The sequence below is a fragment of the Equus quagga genome, chromosome 15 (genome assembly GCF_021613505.1).
Source record: "Equus quagga isolate Etosha38 chromosome 15, UCLA_HA_Equagga_1.0, whole genome shotgun sequence".
Classification (NCBI taxonomy): domain Eukaryota; kingdom Metazoa; phylum Chordata; class Mammalia; order Perissodactyla; family Equidae; genus Equus; species Equus quagga.
The window spans coordinates 65,780,224-65,796,837 of NC_060281.1; the positions used below are offsets into that span (position 1 = coordinate 65,780,224).

Sequence of the window (16,614 nt, forward strand, 5' to 3'; positions counted from 1 at the left end):
AGCCAGGGAAGACGCGCCCCAGCCCCCGCCGCGGACCACCCCGCCCCCGCCCTCCTGCGCCGCCCTCTAACTTTGCCCTCGCCGCCTCCCCGCCTGCGCCCCTGTGCCGGGCACCCCAAGGGCGCCGAGGTTACTGGAAGTTCGGAGACTGGCCCGCGAGGGGCGGGGTGGTCCGCGGCGGGGGCTGGGGCGCGTCTTCCCTGGTTTTTATGGTGGGTCCCGGGCGGAGGGCGCTTTCAAAGCGAGGTGGGATTTGCGTTTTATAGCCTCGGCCATAAAGTGGCCCCTCAGCTTGTAAACCTGCCCGCGTCTTCCCAAGGCCGGGAGTTAGTTACCAGGCCTGCGCTCGGGGCTCGGGCTCCGGCTCCGGGGAGGGGTTTTCTTTGAAATTTCAAAGGGAAAAGCTAAGGGCAGGGGGGAGGGGCTCTGGGAAACCAGATTTTAGGGCCGCTCATCCGAGGTCTCGGCAAAGAAGGCGAGGGGGAGGGGCGGGGAGCTTCCTGGGACTTACGACCCCCCTCCCCGGGGAGTGGGGGCTCGGCTTGTACAATGGTGACCCCCGCCTCCAGGAAAACCGCGGAGCGGAGGGGCCTCGCGCCAGGCAGGGTTGGTGATTTCTTCTGGGCGGCTGAGTTTATTTATTATAGGAAGTCATTCGCTCGTCGGGTATTTATATTATTTGGCGAGTGATTTGCCCAGCCTGCGCCCTCCTTGGCTACAGACCCGCAAAATGAGGCGGAGTTGGGAGCAGGAGGTGGGAGGGCGGTGCGTCAGCTCGCGCCGAGGGTCCCCAACTCCCGGGGGAGGCGGAGGCGCGCACGCCACTCAGTTTTCATAGACAGTGGAGAAGGAGCGACCTGGCCTAACGCCCTCGGCTCACCCGCCTGGGATTGGGTCCAGTTTGTGATCAAGTCTCTTAGGACACGGCGCTCCCCGCCCCTTCCCCGGCACTGCGAGTGCGCGCTGGGCGCACACACCCACGCCTCGCCTGCAAAGAGCAGGCAGAGCGCTTCACCTTGCATCCCGCGTTAACCCTTAAATAAACAGTACCCCTAGGAGGTTGCCGGGTCTCTCTCCTCCTAGACGCCCTTGAAGTCAGGGTCTTTTTAAGTTCTTCTGAAACTCCAGGATCAGGTACAGAGGGGGCAGTTGGAGGACTTTCCCCGGTGGGAGGAGAGGTCAGAGGAGGCCGCGTGCACACGGGCCTCTTGATCCTCCTGCCTGTCTGAGGGGAACGCTGGAGAGGTGTGCAGCGTGTGTAGACATCCTGGGGGTCCGTGCTGGGGCCCCTCAGCCCTGCAGCCTTCCACCGGGCTCTGCAGGACCTCGTGCTCCCTGCAGTGGAAGAGGCTCCGGGGGCTGCCAGCTTTCTCTAGGCAGCGCCCGGGAAGGAGCAGCCACTGACAGGCCCTCCTTGTCCCTTGGGAAGCTTTTTGTAAGCGGTGGCAGAAGTGGGGCAGTTCCTCTGAGAGGCTTTGGAGAATATTGGCTTTTATTTAAAACAAGTCGTAGGATTTTACATCTGTAAGAAACCTGGGAGAAATTGCTTCTCCACTTATCCATCCATCCATCCACCCATCCATGGAACACTTCCTGAGGAGAGTGAGGCTGGGACTTGCCCAGGATGCCACAACTAACAGGCGGGTCCCTGCGCCTGGCACTGCCTCACTGTCCCTGGATCTCAGTGGGAGACGGTGGAGGATGTTAAGATGAGGCAGAAGGTGGGAAAGAAAGCAAGATGCTCGGGCAGTCGGGACAGCCAGCTTCAACTGGATTTCCCGAGTGAAAACATCGCATGCTTTTTAAAAGGCTGACATTTTTCTTATGATGGTTTTATTTTTTTTTTTAGTCTAGTGAGTTATTTTCAGAACCCTTAAGTTTACAAAGATTCAGCGGACATCACTTGGCTTTTCTAGAACTTTCCTTGCCAAGGTCCTTCCTCGGCACCATTTCCATTCTCTTTCTTTTTGTTTCTCCCCCTCAGAAACTACTGGAAATATAAATGTGAAGGAGTAAGAGAGAACACCAAACCCCAGGAGCAGGGCGTGCGTTCCTAATTGATCTTTTATGTGCTGTATTAATTCCGCCTTGTGCAGACCCATTATTTTAGCGATAACCACTTCAGATGGCTTTCTTCTCTCGTTTTTATAAAAATGTCTGCAGAAGCGCTTCACTCTGCCCAGCTGAGACAGAAACCAACAAATAGACATTATTATAGAAAAATGAGCGCTCAGAGAAATCAGCAACTGCAAGATACTCTGTAACTAATAAATGAAAAGGGCCTTTTGATGGCTCCAGCTGAAAAGATATTTTATTTTATTTTTTTCCTGTGTGTGGGATTTGAGATGTGTGATTCTAAGGAGCAGCGGGGTCTCCCGCTGCTCAGCCCTGGCTAGGAACCGGCCCCCCTCTGGCAAATGTTATGGAGAATTGGGAGGAATTTTATGGCTGTCTTTCCCTCAGCTCTTTTTTCTTTTGTCTTCTTTGAAGAATGACTTTAGACATTTTATTTACATATTTAACCATGGATGAAAGAGGAAAAAGAAAGCATTTGGGGCTGTCGTGGGAATAGTGATATGTTTAAATTAATGGAAATCTTATTAGGTCTCTAAAATTTTGAGTAAAGGTTTTTAATGAAACTTTATAATTAAACATGATTTCAAATAATATGCAGGGACAAGGAATATATATATATTTTACCCTAACCTCCTAAAGAACTGCATTGGAGAGCTACTCTTAAACTTTAACTACGTTCAAGTTCTTGCAAATGTTCGCCCAGAAAAGTAGAAGGCTTTTGAAAGGAAATGTTTCAGGAATCAGGCAATATATTGGTGGAGAACTGAAGAGAGGCAGAGTTTCATTGCATTCTAGCAAAGTCCAATGTGTAAAATACTTTGACATGGATATTGCTAAAAATCAAAGTCGTATCTCTTCTTATTATGTTATAGTCAGTGGAAATTTTAAGCACTGTGCGAGGGTTTCTGAAATGGGATTAGAGAAGACTCACATAATCTCTTTAAGATAAAAAGTACTGACACTTTCAGCAATAGAAAGAAATTAAACCCTGGACTTAGCGTGTTACAAGCTAATTTTAAGAGCAAACTTGTGGAACAGCAGCAAAGCTGATGAAAAGAAAGAAACCAGGTTGGTAACGTTAAAGATAAAAAGTGGTTCTGATGATCTTAGTGCTCTTTCTGGAGCTCCCACGTGGATGGTCTCTGCTGGCACATTCAGGTTTGGTGATCCAGTGACATGAGTGTTGCGATTCTTCTTTTATCTCCTAATGTCATCAATATTTGTATTTCATCAGGGACTTCTCCAACTCTACTTTCAAGTAAGAATGAAATGTGATCTGCTGATAATTGATTCCAATACGTACTATTTTTCCTGACCTCATCTTGTGTCACGTTTCTGCAGAAACTTATCATCAGATAAAAAAAAAAAAAACAGGCCTGGAAAATTCTATTTTCTAACCAAGTAGGCATGCTTTTTCTCTCTGCCCCACATTTTTCTCCAAGGAAAATACCTTTAGTCATCGGCAGGGATACTTACTAAAGAAAACACTCTGTTTGTGTCACCAGAGAACCAATGCAAGTTGCAGCAAATTCGACAGGCACAAAAGTTTTAATTACACCTAAAAACACCAGTTGTAAGATGTTGGTTGGTTGGGGGCTGGGGGGGATGAGAAATAAATGGAAAAGCATCCACGTCATAAAAGGGATGGCTGGAGTGCACTGTGTGTTGCTCCACGACAATTTGGCAGCCATTTTAAGGCCACTTCCCTTGAAATGTGGTTTGAAATATTACCAAAGGTTCCACGGGGTGCATTGGTGTGAATTGCAAATCAGAGCATGTCTATAATCCCCCTTTCAAGGCTCGGCTTTGCATCACTGGCGTCTACGGGCTCCCCACTGCTTCTGGCCAGGAGGAACCATTCAAGGGGGCAGCTTCTCTCCTCTATTCCCACACTCCAAAAAACAACACCGCAGACAGACACCCTCCAACTAAATTAGATTAAACTCCTTCTCTTCCACAGCGAATTAGCCTTTTCACTGCCCAAGGTTCATTATTCAGCTCCTCCTAATTTAAAGATACAGAATTTCTTTTTCATCTTGGCGACGACAGCAAAAACAACAAACATACCGAGAAAAGGACAAAGCCGGCCTTTGGTGGAAGTGCTTCCAAATTACAAGGACATTATCTGTTTAAAATATAGGAAGGCTTAGCCCATGCCTGCGCAAGAACATGAACAGATCGACCCTGCCCCTGCGACAGAACCGGCCCCCAGAAAAAGTAGTTCAACCTGCAATTCTGTATCAGGATGCTTTTTTGGAAAAGTCTATGAAAAAAAAATCACAGAATTCCAGGAAAATGAAACAAGAGACTGTCTTCCTGTGTGTGTGTGTGTTTGTTTTATTTTGTTTTGTATTTATATGCCAACCAGCTTTGAGGGACGTGAACGCACATGAGATGAGTTCAGACTTCATTTTTTGACATCACTGCTGTGCTTTCCCCGGCCCTTGGCTGTTTGGAATATATTGATTTAATTACTCACCTTCCCATCTGTTTCCTCTCTGCTCCCCTTACCCCGGAACCCTTTCATTGCTGTCCCAAGGAGCCGGCTACCACACGGACCTAAGAAGGAGGTCAGCCCTCCACAGGCTGCTGCCCCTGCACAGGTGAGGGAGGGCCTTAAACAGGGAGACCGTCCCTCCAGGGAGAGAGCTGGAATGCCCACAAGTCTGCTCCCGCCTTAAAAAGAAGCGAGAAAGAGCCACACTCCTGCCTTTGACCTTATGTTGGCTGAGTCTGAACCCACTTGGCTAAAACCATGGGCAGCCCTCCTCTGTGGTGTGAACTGTGTGGGATCTGGGTCTGAATCCCCTGCACCATGTTCCAGCCACGTAACCCAAGGAGGGTTCCTCCTGGCCTCTGTGCCTTGGTTTTCTCATCTGAAAAATGGGCACCAGTGGGGTTCCAACCTCACAGGCCCCGAGGAGGATTATGCCCTAACCCGTGTGAAGTGTCTGTGACAACACCAACACGTATGGAGGGGTGAGTTCACAGCAGCCCTAATTATCGTGGAAATACAGTATCGGTGAAGACAAGTATGACCCGGGCCCGGGTGTGACATGGGTGGGCAGGGGTTTGGGGAAATGACAGCCTTAGGACCGAAATAACACAAGCTAACCATTGTAAAAGTAGATATTAAAATGCTAACAAGAGAGAAGCCGATGGAGCGTTTGACAGGTGCCGGTGCTGTCGTCAGCCTTTTATGTGAAATGACCAGTTTAATCCCCACGGGGACCCCAGGAAGCAGGTCGAGGGGAGACCCCCATTTTAGAGACAAGGAACTGGAGGTTTTGGAGTCTCAGTAACTTGGCAAAGGGCACACGGCTGACCAGGGGCAGAGGCAGGATTAAGCCTGGGCTGTGGGCTCCGAGCTCTCTTCACGGCTCTGCCCACCCATGGAGGGTGGATGCACAGTAAGTAAATGTGGTCGAGCCAGGACTTTCAGAAAGGGACCCTGTTTTCATGTCATGTCAGCAACCAGGAGAAGGATAAAGGCCTGGTTTGTGGCCTTTTTTCTTTCCTCCATGCAAGGGAAGCATTTGGCGCTTTCTTATCATCTTGATGTTCTGCTTTCTTGTGTTTGAGGGGATTCTTGAGGTCACAGATGGTGAAGGAAGGTGGAGGAAGGTGTGTTGGTTTACCTCTGTCCTCAGCTGTGTGACCTCAGACAAGTTACTTAAGCCCTCTGAGCTTTGTTGTAAAATGAGGCTAATACCACACCTCCTTTATAAAGTCTGGGGTAGGATTAAGTGGGACAACTCATCCAGCGCTTAGATCTGGGTCTGGCACGTAAATGTCAGCTGTGCAGGATTAGCCGTCTATAAACTTTCACCTCAGTCCACTTCTCTTTGTTAAATTCTTCATTTGTCTTCACCAGCTAGAAGGCCAGGTGGTTTCTAATAGCATCACTTACACGTCATTTTCTTTCCGGTAGAGCTGCTGGACCCCTGGCTTCCCTCTTCTTCCCCGAGCTTCCCTGGGATGCGCAGCGGGCAGGTTGGAGGCCCCCTGCCGAATGGGGGCCTGAGGGGGTCGGCCTGCCCCAGAGCCTGTCCTCAGCTCTTCAGCCCTTTGGTTCCAGGGCGGCTGCTGGTGCTGCATTCGCACATTTGTGGCAGATGCTGTCCCCAGCCCCCCACGCCGCCTTGTTCCCTGCCCTCCAGCGTGGATCTGAAACACGACGATGACCGTGTGCTGTCTTTGAGAAGCGGTTCAAGTTTCAGCCTCATATTTCATTGCAAGTAAAACAGCTCGCCTGATAGTTGTCTGTCCTGCTCTCCTCATTGTAAATGTCAATTCAGATGCAAAATTACATTTTTCTCCGAGGTCCAGAGTAGGGTAGGGAAGAGAGCTGTGCCGTGCCTGTGTGCATTTCACTTTTATTTCCTCACTTCAGGCCTGGGAAGGCCTCCGTTACCACTCTGGCAGCTGAGCGGCTCCTTCAGGGTTAAAGGTGCTCTCCCGCCTTGACAGGGTCTGTCTGCCGGTTGGTCAGCGCCTCTCTCCTTCTCCCCTTTTCCCCCCTCCCTCCTCGCTAACGTCTATATGCTATATATGTAATCTAATTTTATATATGCATAATCTAATATATATATTCAAAATCTAATTTGGAAGCTGAGTTTCCAAACTTGACCGTCTCTGCATTCCAGGATCAAGAACTGTGCCCGGTGCGTGCTTTCTCACAGCTCACCAGTGACTCTCTGCGCCGACGCCATCCACAGACGTTTGCGCCTTTCCCGAGGCTGGGAGATGCCCAGTGTGCTGCTGGCCTGTCTACGCATGGAGAAGGGACACCTAAAGCTGAATTGGCCCCAAGCCTCCGGCCAAAAGAGGAGCTGCGTCCTTTTTTTAACTTGAATATTAGAAAATACTTATTTTCCCTACATTCTTGAAAGGTGAGTCCTGATTATAAGTCCAAAGTAACTTCAGGCTACTGAGGAGCCCCCTCAGATCGCCTCAGGTGTGGGCGTCAGGAGGGAGGGCTCGGGAAGTGGGGCGTCCTCTGGGATCCAAGGCCCCGGCAGCTCCTGAGAGGTGCCATTGGGCCAGGAGGAGTGAGCACGCGGGAGAAGCCAGGTCAGCATCCTGAGCACGTGTCCCTCCAATGTATTGAATCTGTGCCCAGGCCACGCACTGCTCTCAGACGTTGAAGAACCTTCTCCTTATTGTTTCCTCCTGGCTACAACCCCATACGGTTGGAACGATGGTTCTCTCCATTCTACGGAGAAGGAACAAAGAGGTGGGGTAATTCCAGCATGCTCGCCTAGCCCACGGACGTCAGACAGGCCCTGGGCCCAGGCTTCCCCACTCCCTGTCCCATCCCTCTGTGTCCGACAGGAGAAGCAGAAGACGCTGGAGCTCAGGAGATGGAGCAGAAGGAAAGGGCCAATTTTGTAGGTTCCGCAGGAGGAAAAGGCCCAGGGCTCTGTTTATATGTAATTGACATACCATATAACTTAGTATCTGAACAAGACGTTCCAGAGAGTGGAACGGGGCGCTGCCTGTCACACTGGGACCAGGAGTGGACCAGGCAGATCTGGAAGGTGATGACCAGAGCCTCTCCCAGCCCTGACCCCTGAGACCCGGTGAGAAGACCTCTTGGGCGGAAGTCACAGGTGGTTGTGACCGTCAGCACCAGGTGTCCGCTTGGCCAGGCGATCGCCCCCAGAGATCCAACCACGCACACCCAGGTGTGGCTGGGCAGGTGTCTCGCGGAGCTGAGGAACTCCCACAGCCAGTGGCTTTAAGTGCAGATCAGCCTCAGTATGCAGGTGGCCTCCTCCAACCAGCGGGAAGATCTTCAGAGAAGAGCAGGCTTCTCGGAGGAAGAGGAAATTCTGCTTCAGCTCCTGCCCGAGATGGCCCTGCGGATTTCAGCCTCGCCCAGCCAGCCCGCACCATCGTGTAAGCCAGTCTCCTGTACGAAATCTGTCTCTCTCTCTATATCTCCTGCTCTAGGTTCTGTTTCTCTGGTTGGCCCCTAACTGAAGCAGACGTCCTGAGGCTCCCGGGTCAGAAGGATGGGGATTCTAGGCTTGGTCGCAGGACATATGAGTGGGGTAACCAAGGCCCCCCTTTCAGGTGTGTAAACGTGCCTGCACAAGCACTTAGCTATGGGGGCAGGAGGCCAGCGATCCAGCCCACGCCTCACCCCTAAGCCATGAATCCCAGCACAGGCTGGTGTCTCTGGAGGGCAGGGACGCCCCCTTCCAGGTGCACACGGACTCTGCCATCCCATTCCACTGAGCCGTGTGCCTGGGAGGGCTCTGCTGAGCGTGGCCACCCTTCCCAGCTCGCACAAGCCCTAGGCTGGCGGCTGCCTTGCCGACAGCCTTGGCTGTGTTACTAAATCTTTCTGAGCATCTGCTCCTTGTCCGTAAGATGGGAGTCGGGTCCTCAAAAGGTTATTGAGAGGGTTTAGTGAGATAATTCATGAAAAAAGCTCATCACAGTATTTAGCAAGGGACCCCCACAGATCCTGGTAACTGTTAGTATCATTGCGTTTGTGCCTCATTGCATTAGTTAAGGGTCTCCCTGGTAAGTGACAAAACCCAACTCAAACTGGCTTAAACCAAAAAAGGCTCCTCCAAGTGGGAGGACAAAGGGTGCAGCTTCAGGCAGAGGCTGGCGGAGTGAGACCTGGGATGTGCTGGAGCCCTGTGGAGAGGGAGAGGCGGCAGAGCTGGGTTTCTCGCAGGGGAGGAGGGACAGGGGGTGGGTGGGCATCGGTAGGGTCTGCATCGATTCCTCAAAGGGCTTCGGTTCCCCAGGGGCTGGCCAAGGCAGGAAGACAGGAAGCCACCTTTTTGGTTCCTGCTACTTGGTGAGCTGCTCGTTGGGGTCAGCTGGCTGCCAAAAGGGTGTGATTGACACCAGAGGAGTGCAGTTCCCAAGTTGCACCCGCTGGAATCCCAATGACTGCACACAGGGAGCCCTGATCTAGCTCAACCACAGATCTGCTGGAATGGGAACACGGTATCGGGGAAAGACAGGAGTCACGCCACTAGGATCCCACCGAGGAAAGCACGCGTTTCATCATATTTTGGCAGCTTGAATGCATATCCACTGGGGCCGGGGAGTGGCTTAATTACCGGCATAATAGCAGGTCCACTTATGGCTTCAGGTTTCAGAGAGGAAAAAGCATCATTGCAAAACGCATTTGATGTGGTTTATTAAGCTATGAGGCCACGGTGACATGGGAATTTCAAGTGTTTGGTGCAGTGCGTGGAAAAAAAATTCTAGCCATGATTTGTAGAGAAGGAGATTTCAGAATCTAGATCCTCGGTCTGGAAGGAGGTCAGGAATATTTTCTGCTCCTTCCTCCTGCTTCCTGTAGGACCCGGTCCGTACTGTCAGACGTGAAGAGCTATAGTAGAACAGAGACACACACAAACAGCCGCCAGAGCAGAAGACTGCGGACCCACCGGAGGCTGCAGAGTTCTGCTCTCACCAAAACCACCATGGCTGTGGTTTAAGCTTATTCCCTCCCTGACCTGCTCTTAGGGGTGAACCGGCTCCTCATTTCAGATCAGCTTGGTGCATGCGTGTTGAGTGCCTCCTGTGCACCAAGCATGGGGCCACACTCGGGGGTCAGGGGGGGTGCATTGTGTTCTTGGGGAGCTTGTGGCCAGTGGGGGAGACAGAAAGATCAACAGATGTCATGTAGCTGCCTTTTATGTAAATTCACATTAGGTGGATTCGAACTAGGGTGATACGGCAAATATTAATAGTCTCATAATAAAATTGGAAACAAAGTCATTCACACCCCAATTTTAAAATTTAGTAAAAAAAATCAGATAGTTTTAAACCGAGCAAACTCAGCTAATAGTAAACTGTGGTTACTTTATTGCTGCAGGTCAGTGCCACCTGAACTAGAAAAACTGAGAAATTCACTCTTTACGTGTACTTCTTTGCAAAAATTAGCCTTGAATTATGCAGCAGATTTGAAATAGGCAAGATCTTTGTCAACAAATCCTTTGCATGACGTGCCTCTGCTCTATATTTCAGGATAACGTTTGAACACCGTGTTAGCTGTCTGCTCGGTTATTTTATTTACGTGAGAGCTGTTTCATTAAGTGAGGCCGGAGTCTGCGGCTGTGTCCTGTGATGGGCCCCTTGCTTGCTTTTGTAAATAAAGTTTTATTGGAACACAGCCACACTCATTCCTTTATGCTGTGCAGATGGCTGCTTTCGCACGGCAATGGCAGAGCGGAGTAGCTGCAGTGGACTCTCCGTCCTGAAGGGTGTACCTACCGTATTTGTTATCTGGACCTCATGGAAAGCCTTCGCTGACTCCCGGAGAGGGGTTTCAGCCCTGGGCTACGTGATTCATTTGCCTGGATCTCTGGGGTGGATTTTCCAGTCTTGCCTCACTTTCATCTTGCATCACTTTTATTGTCGTCATGCTGTGACCTGTTGGCGCCCCCTTCCTCCCCCGCTCATCCTGGCTGACCTGACTTCCGGCGGGGCTGCTTGGCAGAGCCCAAGCGGTGGTGCAGGAGGCATCGTCTGGGCAGGCGCCGTGGACTCCGTCATGCATTCACTCAGTGATGCAGCACGTGTACTCTGAGCGTCTTCTCGGAGCCAGGCGCTGTGTCAGGAACTGCGATGCAGCCCAGACGAGGGAGACCGGGCCGCTGCTGTCGGTGCGACAGGGACTGTAGGCAGAGATATATGATCAACAAATGAACGGAGACGCCCGAAGAGAAGTTCAGAGACCGCTGTGTGCTGTGAAGATAATAAGGAGGGAGATGGGACAGAGAGACGGGAGGGGGTGACTGCTTCCCTGGGGTGGTCAGGAGTGGCCTCCTCGGAGGTGGCATGTGCCCTGAGAGGAGGACGAGAGCGAGCCAGCCAGGCAATGGTCTGGACCCCGAGGCCAGAGGGTGCCTTCCTGTACTTCTTTGTTGATGCGCTTGCTTACCAAGCACGTGACACATTCTGCTGCCAGTCGGGGTGCTAGAATATTACAAAGTCATGGTCCCTGTCATCATTCAGGAATTCACAAGTGGCCTAACATAATGGCTAGACCAGATTTCCAGGGCTGGATCTTGGCGCCACCACTTAGGAGCTGTGTGACGTCGGGCAAGTTGCTTAACCTCTCTGAGTCTCAGTTTTCCTAACAGCAAAATGGGGATAATAACAGTAGGATTTGCTGCGTAATGGTAATGTATAAGGGTGAATGGCAGTGCCTGATACAAAGAACACCCCAGCAGTTAGCCAGCTTGTGCCCCACCCAGTCCTAGGGGTGAATTCATGGACACCTCACACCAGGCTTATGGCAGCACTACGTAGCGTGTGCTCAGATAACCCTGACTACAGTAGTAGTAGAGGGAATACTCGTAGAAGTCCAGGACCACATGACAAGCGTTCTCCTGGAGGGCTGGTGGTATGCGGGCAGGGAAAACCTGTTTTGTTTTGTGGGGCAGAAGAGGCGTTCCCAGAGCAGTCTTAGAAAGGTGGGTGGGAATTCCTCAGAAGGAGCAAGGAGGAAGGGCATGTGAGGCAGAGGGAACAGCATGCACAAAGGCACAGTGTCTTGAGACTTCGAAGCTCGTTGGGGGAGTGGAGAAGCGTGCACAGGCACGTGTGTTGTGTGAGTGATGGGGGCACATGCCAGCTTTCAGAGCATCCTCCTGGCAGCAGTGTGATGGGAGAGGGAGGGTACAGAGGCAGAAGCAGGAGGGGGCTAGTAGGTGTCTTCTCAGACAGTTGGGGTCAAAGAAGGCAAAGAAATGACCCTGGAAACCAAGAAGAAGGATGCATTCGAGGGACATTTGCAAATGCTCTCCAGCCAGTGGAAGGGTGGGGCCGAGTGAGCGGGGCTTCTGGCATGAGTGCTGGTGCAGAGCGTGCTGGGGATGGAGTTAGAGAATTCCAGTCATATAGCATCTGGTAGCATCTCAAGCTGTGCTGTCCCTGGGGCAGACCCCCCGCCCAGCTGCGGGCTCGTCCAGGCTGTCCTGTCCTCACTTGAAACGATGCTGGTCCAGATGGAGATGGGCTCCAAGTGAGACATCCCCCGGGATGCAAAGACTTACCACGCCCTTAACAGTCTTCACACCCACTACGCATCGAAAGGATATTGTTTTGGATTATTGGGTTAAATAAAATGTTATCACAATTAATTGTACCCATTTCCCTCTACTTTTTAAAAAGTGGCTACTGGAAAATTTAAAATCACATACGCGGCTCTCATGACATTTCTTTCAGACTGTGCTGATCTAGATAAATGGTCCAAATTTGTTTCTCAAGAGCTGAATCCGTTCCACACACATGTTGTGTTTGGCCTGTGCGGTGTTTTAAAGAAATCTGATTAGTGAACTTAAAACACGGCCATATTTTCTCAGAAAAATGGAGCTTTCAGCTTCTGGAGAGAGGTCCAGGTCTGGGCACAGATCTGGCTGGAGGCGAGCAGCCCCATCCCGGTGGTCGGGACGCCTGCGGCTGGTCCACGTCTCCGCAGGCCCCACGCTGTGCTGTCACCTTCGTTGAGGCCATGCCTCTGGGCTGAGGGCGGGCAGCGTGGGGCCCGGATCCCGGGCTGAGGAGAAGACATCCAGATCCTCTAGAATAAACCCTGCTTCTGCCATAGACAGAGAGACGAGACGGCTCAGGTGAGGGCCCAGTCACACAGCTGAGACGTGAAGGGCTCTCTGCCTCAGTTTCCCTGCGTGTGAAGGGAGCATAATTACATGGACAGAGCAGGAGCTGGAAGCTTAATAACTGTTTGTGAAGCTCCACAGGGGGCTCGCCTTATACCCATGGAAAGGGCTCTCAACAGCATTTGGCCTTTGGCTCTGGCTCCGAGCTAAACCCAGGTGAGTCACCGGCTAATGGACGCAGGCGCGTCTGCAGAGCTGTCTGCGGTGAGTGCCGTGGGCCCAGGACTGCTGAGGGGCTGGTGAAAAGAAGGACACCCCTTTTATCTTCTGACCGCCCACACACTTGCACCGTGGGAGCGTCCTCCAGCTTTGCTCAGAGTCTGGGACGGGCAACGCACATCTCCACTCCTGCACGTCTGGGTGCCGCGGCCGCGGGGCCCTTCACCCCAAGAGGTGTGATGAGTGCTCCTGACTTCCAGGGCCCTTCTCCTTCGAGGCCCCCGCTAATCAGCCAGGTCTCCCAGCCCTGCCGCAGGGCCAGACGGGGGTCGCCGTCATGCTCCAGAATCATCTAGCACCTTCCAGAAGGGAATGGCATTTGAACATGATGGTAACTCCTGGTGAAAGGAGAGGAGACTCATGCCCAGGTGGGCAGGTGGGATTTGTGTTCTCCCTCGGCCCCTGCGGTGCTTGAACGATGCTACAGGAAGGCAGGCGGCCACTCCCTCCTGTGAGCACCGCTGGGACCGCGTGGCCTCTGCTGCTCTGGGCTCTGCCTTTCGTCTGCCCCGGGGGCGGGGGTTTTGGACTTGCGGAGCTGGCGTGGGCTGCAGGAGGCCGAGGGGTGGAGGAGGAAGGGGTGCCACGGATGGAGGCAGGGAGGCTGGTGGAGCCGTGGAGGTCTTCCTACCTCACTGGGGCCCTAAGGACCCACAGGCAGCGCCCTGCTGGTCCCTGCACGGAGATTAAAGCCAGAAAGGAGAAAGAGGACCACAGGCCGCAGGTTGGCGCTGTCAGGGCAGCTTGTCAGATAGGTCACTGCAGGGTCCCTGTTAAGCCACCTGCGGGGGAGAGGGGGCCAGTGAGGGGGCAGAAAAGGCCCCTGCACTTCACTGAGCAGCGTGTCCCAGGCCCAGCGTGGAGGAGATGCTGCTGAGATTGAGTGAAACTCACCGCTGAGTGCCCAGTGCTGCCCGCCCTCGGGAGCCAGCGGTGGCCGAGCACCCTGCCCCCACCTTCCCTCTGGATTTCCCTTGTCCGTGTCATCAGGGCCACGCCGTGGAGCGTGGCCTGAGCTGGCCTGTCGGGTGTGACTTGGACCTCTGAAGATGTTGCCTCTTTGGAGACAAGACCACACTCTCTCTCAGTTTGGGGTTTTTTTGGCATCTCTCCGTACTGCCTCTGTCAGTGCTGGACGGATGGACAGATGGACACAGTGTGCAGAGCACTCAGCTCACAGTGTGCGTAATCATCCTCAGTTTTAATAATACCAACACTTACCCAGTGCTTACCTTGTGTTTTACATCATGCAACCCTCCCAGACTCCCAGAGGCAGACCAGTCATTGCCGTCCCCATTTTACAGTTGGGAAAACCGAGGCCGGAGAGGTCGAGCAGCTGATCAAGGTCACGGAGAGCCACAGGGGTGGAACCTTGTTCCTCCTCCCTCGTTTGGCTCTCAGTGAGAGGAGAAAGCTCGGGGGAGACCTGTTGGAGTTTGGCTTCTGAGCTGTTGGGGGCTGTAAAAGAACAGGGACGATTTGCAGTGATGTTGCTGTGGACGCTGATGACCTCCTGAGCGGCCAGAACCCAGGGGGTCCTGACCCTGGCGGGCGCCCTGGCTTTGCTGACCTCCGTGACTCCGGGCTTTGGGCTCTCATTGGCCACTGGTGCCACAGAGACACAGACGCGCCCCTCCCTCTGTCACTCCCAACCAGCTGTGTCCTCAGCCACATCCGCCTGGTGGGGGCTGATGTCACAGGGAGGGCGCCAGTGAGCACCGAGCCGCGGGACGGTGAGGTTCTGGTGATGTCAGTGATAATCCAGACCAAGGGTGCTGGGGGCTGTGCTCCTGGGAGGGGCCGGACCTTGTTAGAGGAGCTGTCAGAGGCCGGCTCCCGTGCAGCCCTCTGACGTTCTGCAGCGTCTGGTGGAGCTGATCCTGCCCAGCCGTCCCTTCTACGATGTCGCCTTCGGAGTAGAAAGAAACCTTCCTGGGCCAGCCTTGGTGCTTACAGTTCCGCCCGCTCGCTTTGGTGGCCCGGGCCCAGTTCCCGGGTGTGGAACCACATCACCCGTCTGTGAGATGCCACACTGGGGTGGCGGCTCACACAGAAGAACTAGGAGGACCTACCGCTAGAATCTAGAACCCTGTCCAGGGGCTTTGGGGAGGAAAAAAAAGAGGAAGATGGGCGACAGATGTTGGCTCAGAGAATCTTTCTCAGCAGAAAAAAAGAAAGCTTGCTTTTTTTCTGATCACAGAATTAATACATGTTCACATGTAAACTGTGTAAAATGTGAAATATAAGCAAAGAGATTAAAGTGGAAATCACCTGGAACCCACCCCAGAGATCCCCGGGCTCTTGCTGTTCAGTGAATATCCTTCCGGTCCTTTTTTTTTTTTTTCTGAAAGGCTATAAATCACAATCACATATGATTCTGTAAGTGGGATCTCACCATACGTACCTCTTCATAACCTGCTTTATTTTTCACTTAATGACGTATCATGAGAATCTCCCCTATCATGGAATATTCTGTAAAAAGATCATTGTGATGGCTAGTCCACGTTCCATGGCACCATAATTTTTTAAAGAATCTCCCCATTAATGGACATTTAGATAATTTCCAACTTTTTACTTCTTAAGGTAACTTTTTACCTTCAGTGTTGTGTTTATAACATTTTAGAAAATCCCTCTGGCTTTGGTCCATTCTCCCTGACAGGTTTAGTGAGGGCCTTCCTGGCCCTGCGGTGGGAGATGGACTTTGGGCTTCTGGTTTGTGGAGAACATGAAACAGACTGAGCCGTGTTCTCAGTCCCCGGTGCAGAGGGCAAGCGGCTGCTCATCCAGTTTTTGGGTTGGGCTGAGAATGTGGGAGGGGGTGAGCCAGACGCACCCCAGTCCCCCATCTGGATGGACAGGTTTGCAGAGGTGAAACGAGGTGGAACGAGAAGGGTGGAGATACTGACTGGAGGGCACACAGGGAAGTGATGCCCAGAAAGCACCCAGAAGCCCAGGCCCGCTGCCCAAAGGCTGGGATGCTGGCCCTCAGGCTCCCCCTGTGACGAGCACCTCCGCCTCCCGGGGACAGCTCTAAGGCAGGTCTGTGCCAGAGTCTGCAACCCCTGGCCTGCACATCGGCCTTTCTGAGGACAGCGCGCTGCATCCCACTGGGCGTGTCTGGAGAATTTTCAACATTCCGTGGGCTAAACCACCAGCCGTTCCTCAGGAGCTGTGCACACTGAGTTTGCAAGACCCCTCTGTTCCTTTCCATCTTAACCTAATGTTTTTCGCGTTTTAATCCTTGCCTCACAGGGAAACAGTTCTGTCCTCAGCCACTTTATCTTCCTCCTTTAAATCTACCCCCTGGAAAACGTGCCTGAAAGATCTGGGATGAGAATTGGTGTCCTCAGTCTCTTTCCATCCCTTACAGGGACGGAGGCATTTTATGGTCCTGAGTTGACCATAAACATGACTGGAAACAACGGGGGAGCCCGTTGGGACCCAGCGGGAGGGTCTTTGGAAAAAGCAGGGCCAAAGCCGCTCTTCTGGCCTTGATTGCGAGGACGAAGTGTTGCTGCTGTCTACTTCTTCAGGGGCCCTCTTAAAAGGATCACGAGACACTACTTTGCTGGGAACCTCTTCCTGTAGATATCCACGGCCTGGGCTGGGTTAGGTGTGGCCGGGAGGGCTCAGGAGAGGTGGCGGGAAGAACTTTCTG

At 52.5% G+C, this 16,614-nt stretch overlaps 1 long non-coding RNA gene across 1 annotated transcript; it reads left to right on the plus strand.

Moving 5' to 3' along the window:
* Window positions 1–7,635: 7,635 nt before the first annotated feature.
* On the plus strand, window positions 7,636–12,200 carry LOC124226921 (uncharacterized). The gene is made up of 2 exons (XR_006885403.1): window positions 7,636–7,977; window positions 10,254–12,200. It is a non-coding gene; the product is annotated as an uncharacterized LOC124226921 (long non-coding RNA).
* Window positions 12,201–16,614: the final 4,414 nt, after the last annotated feature.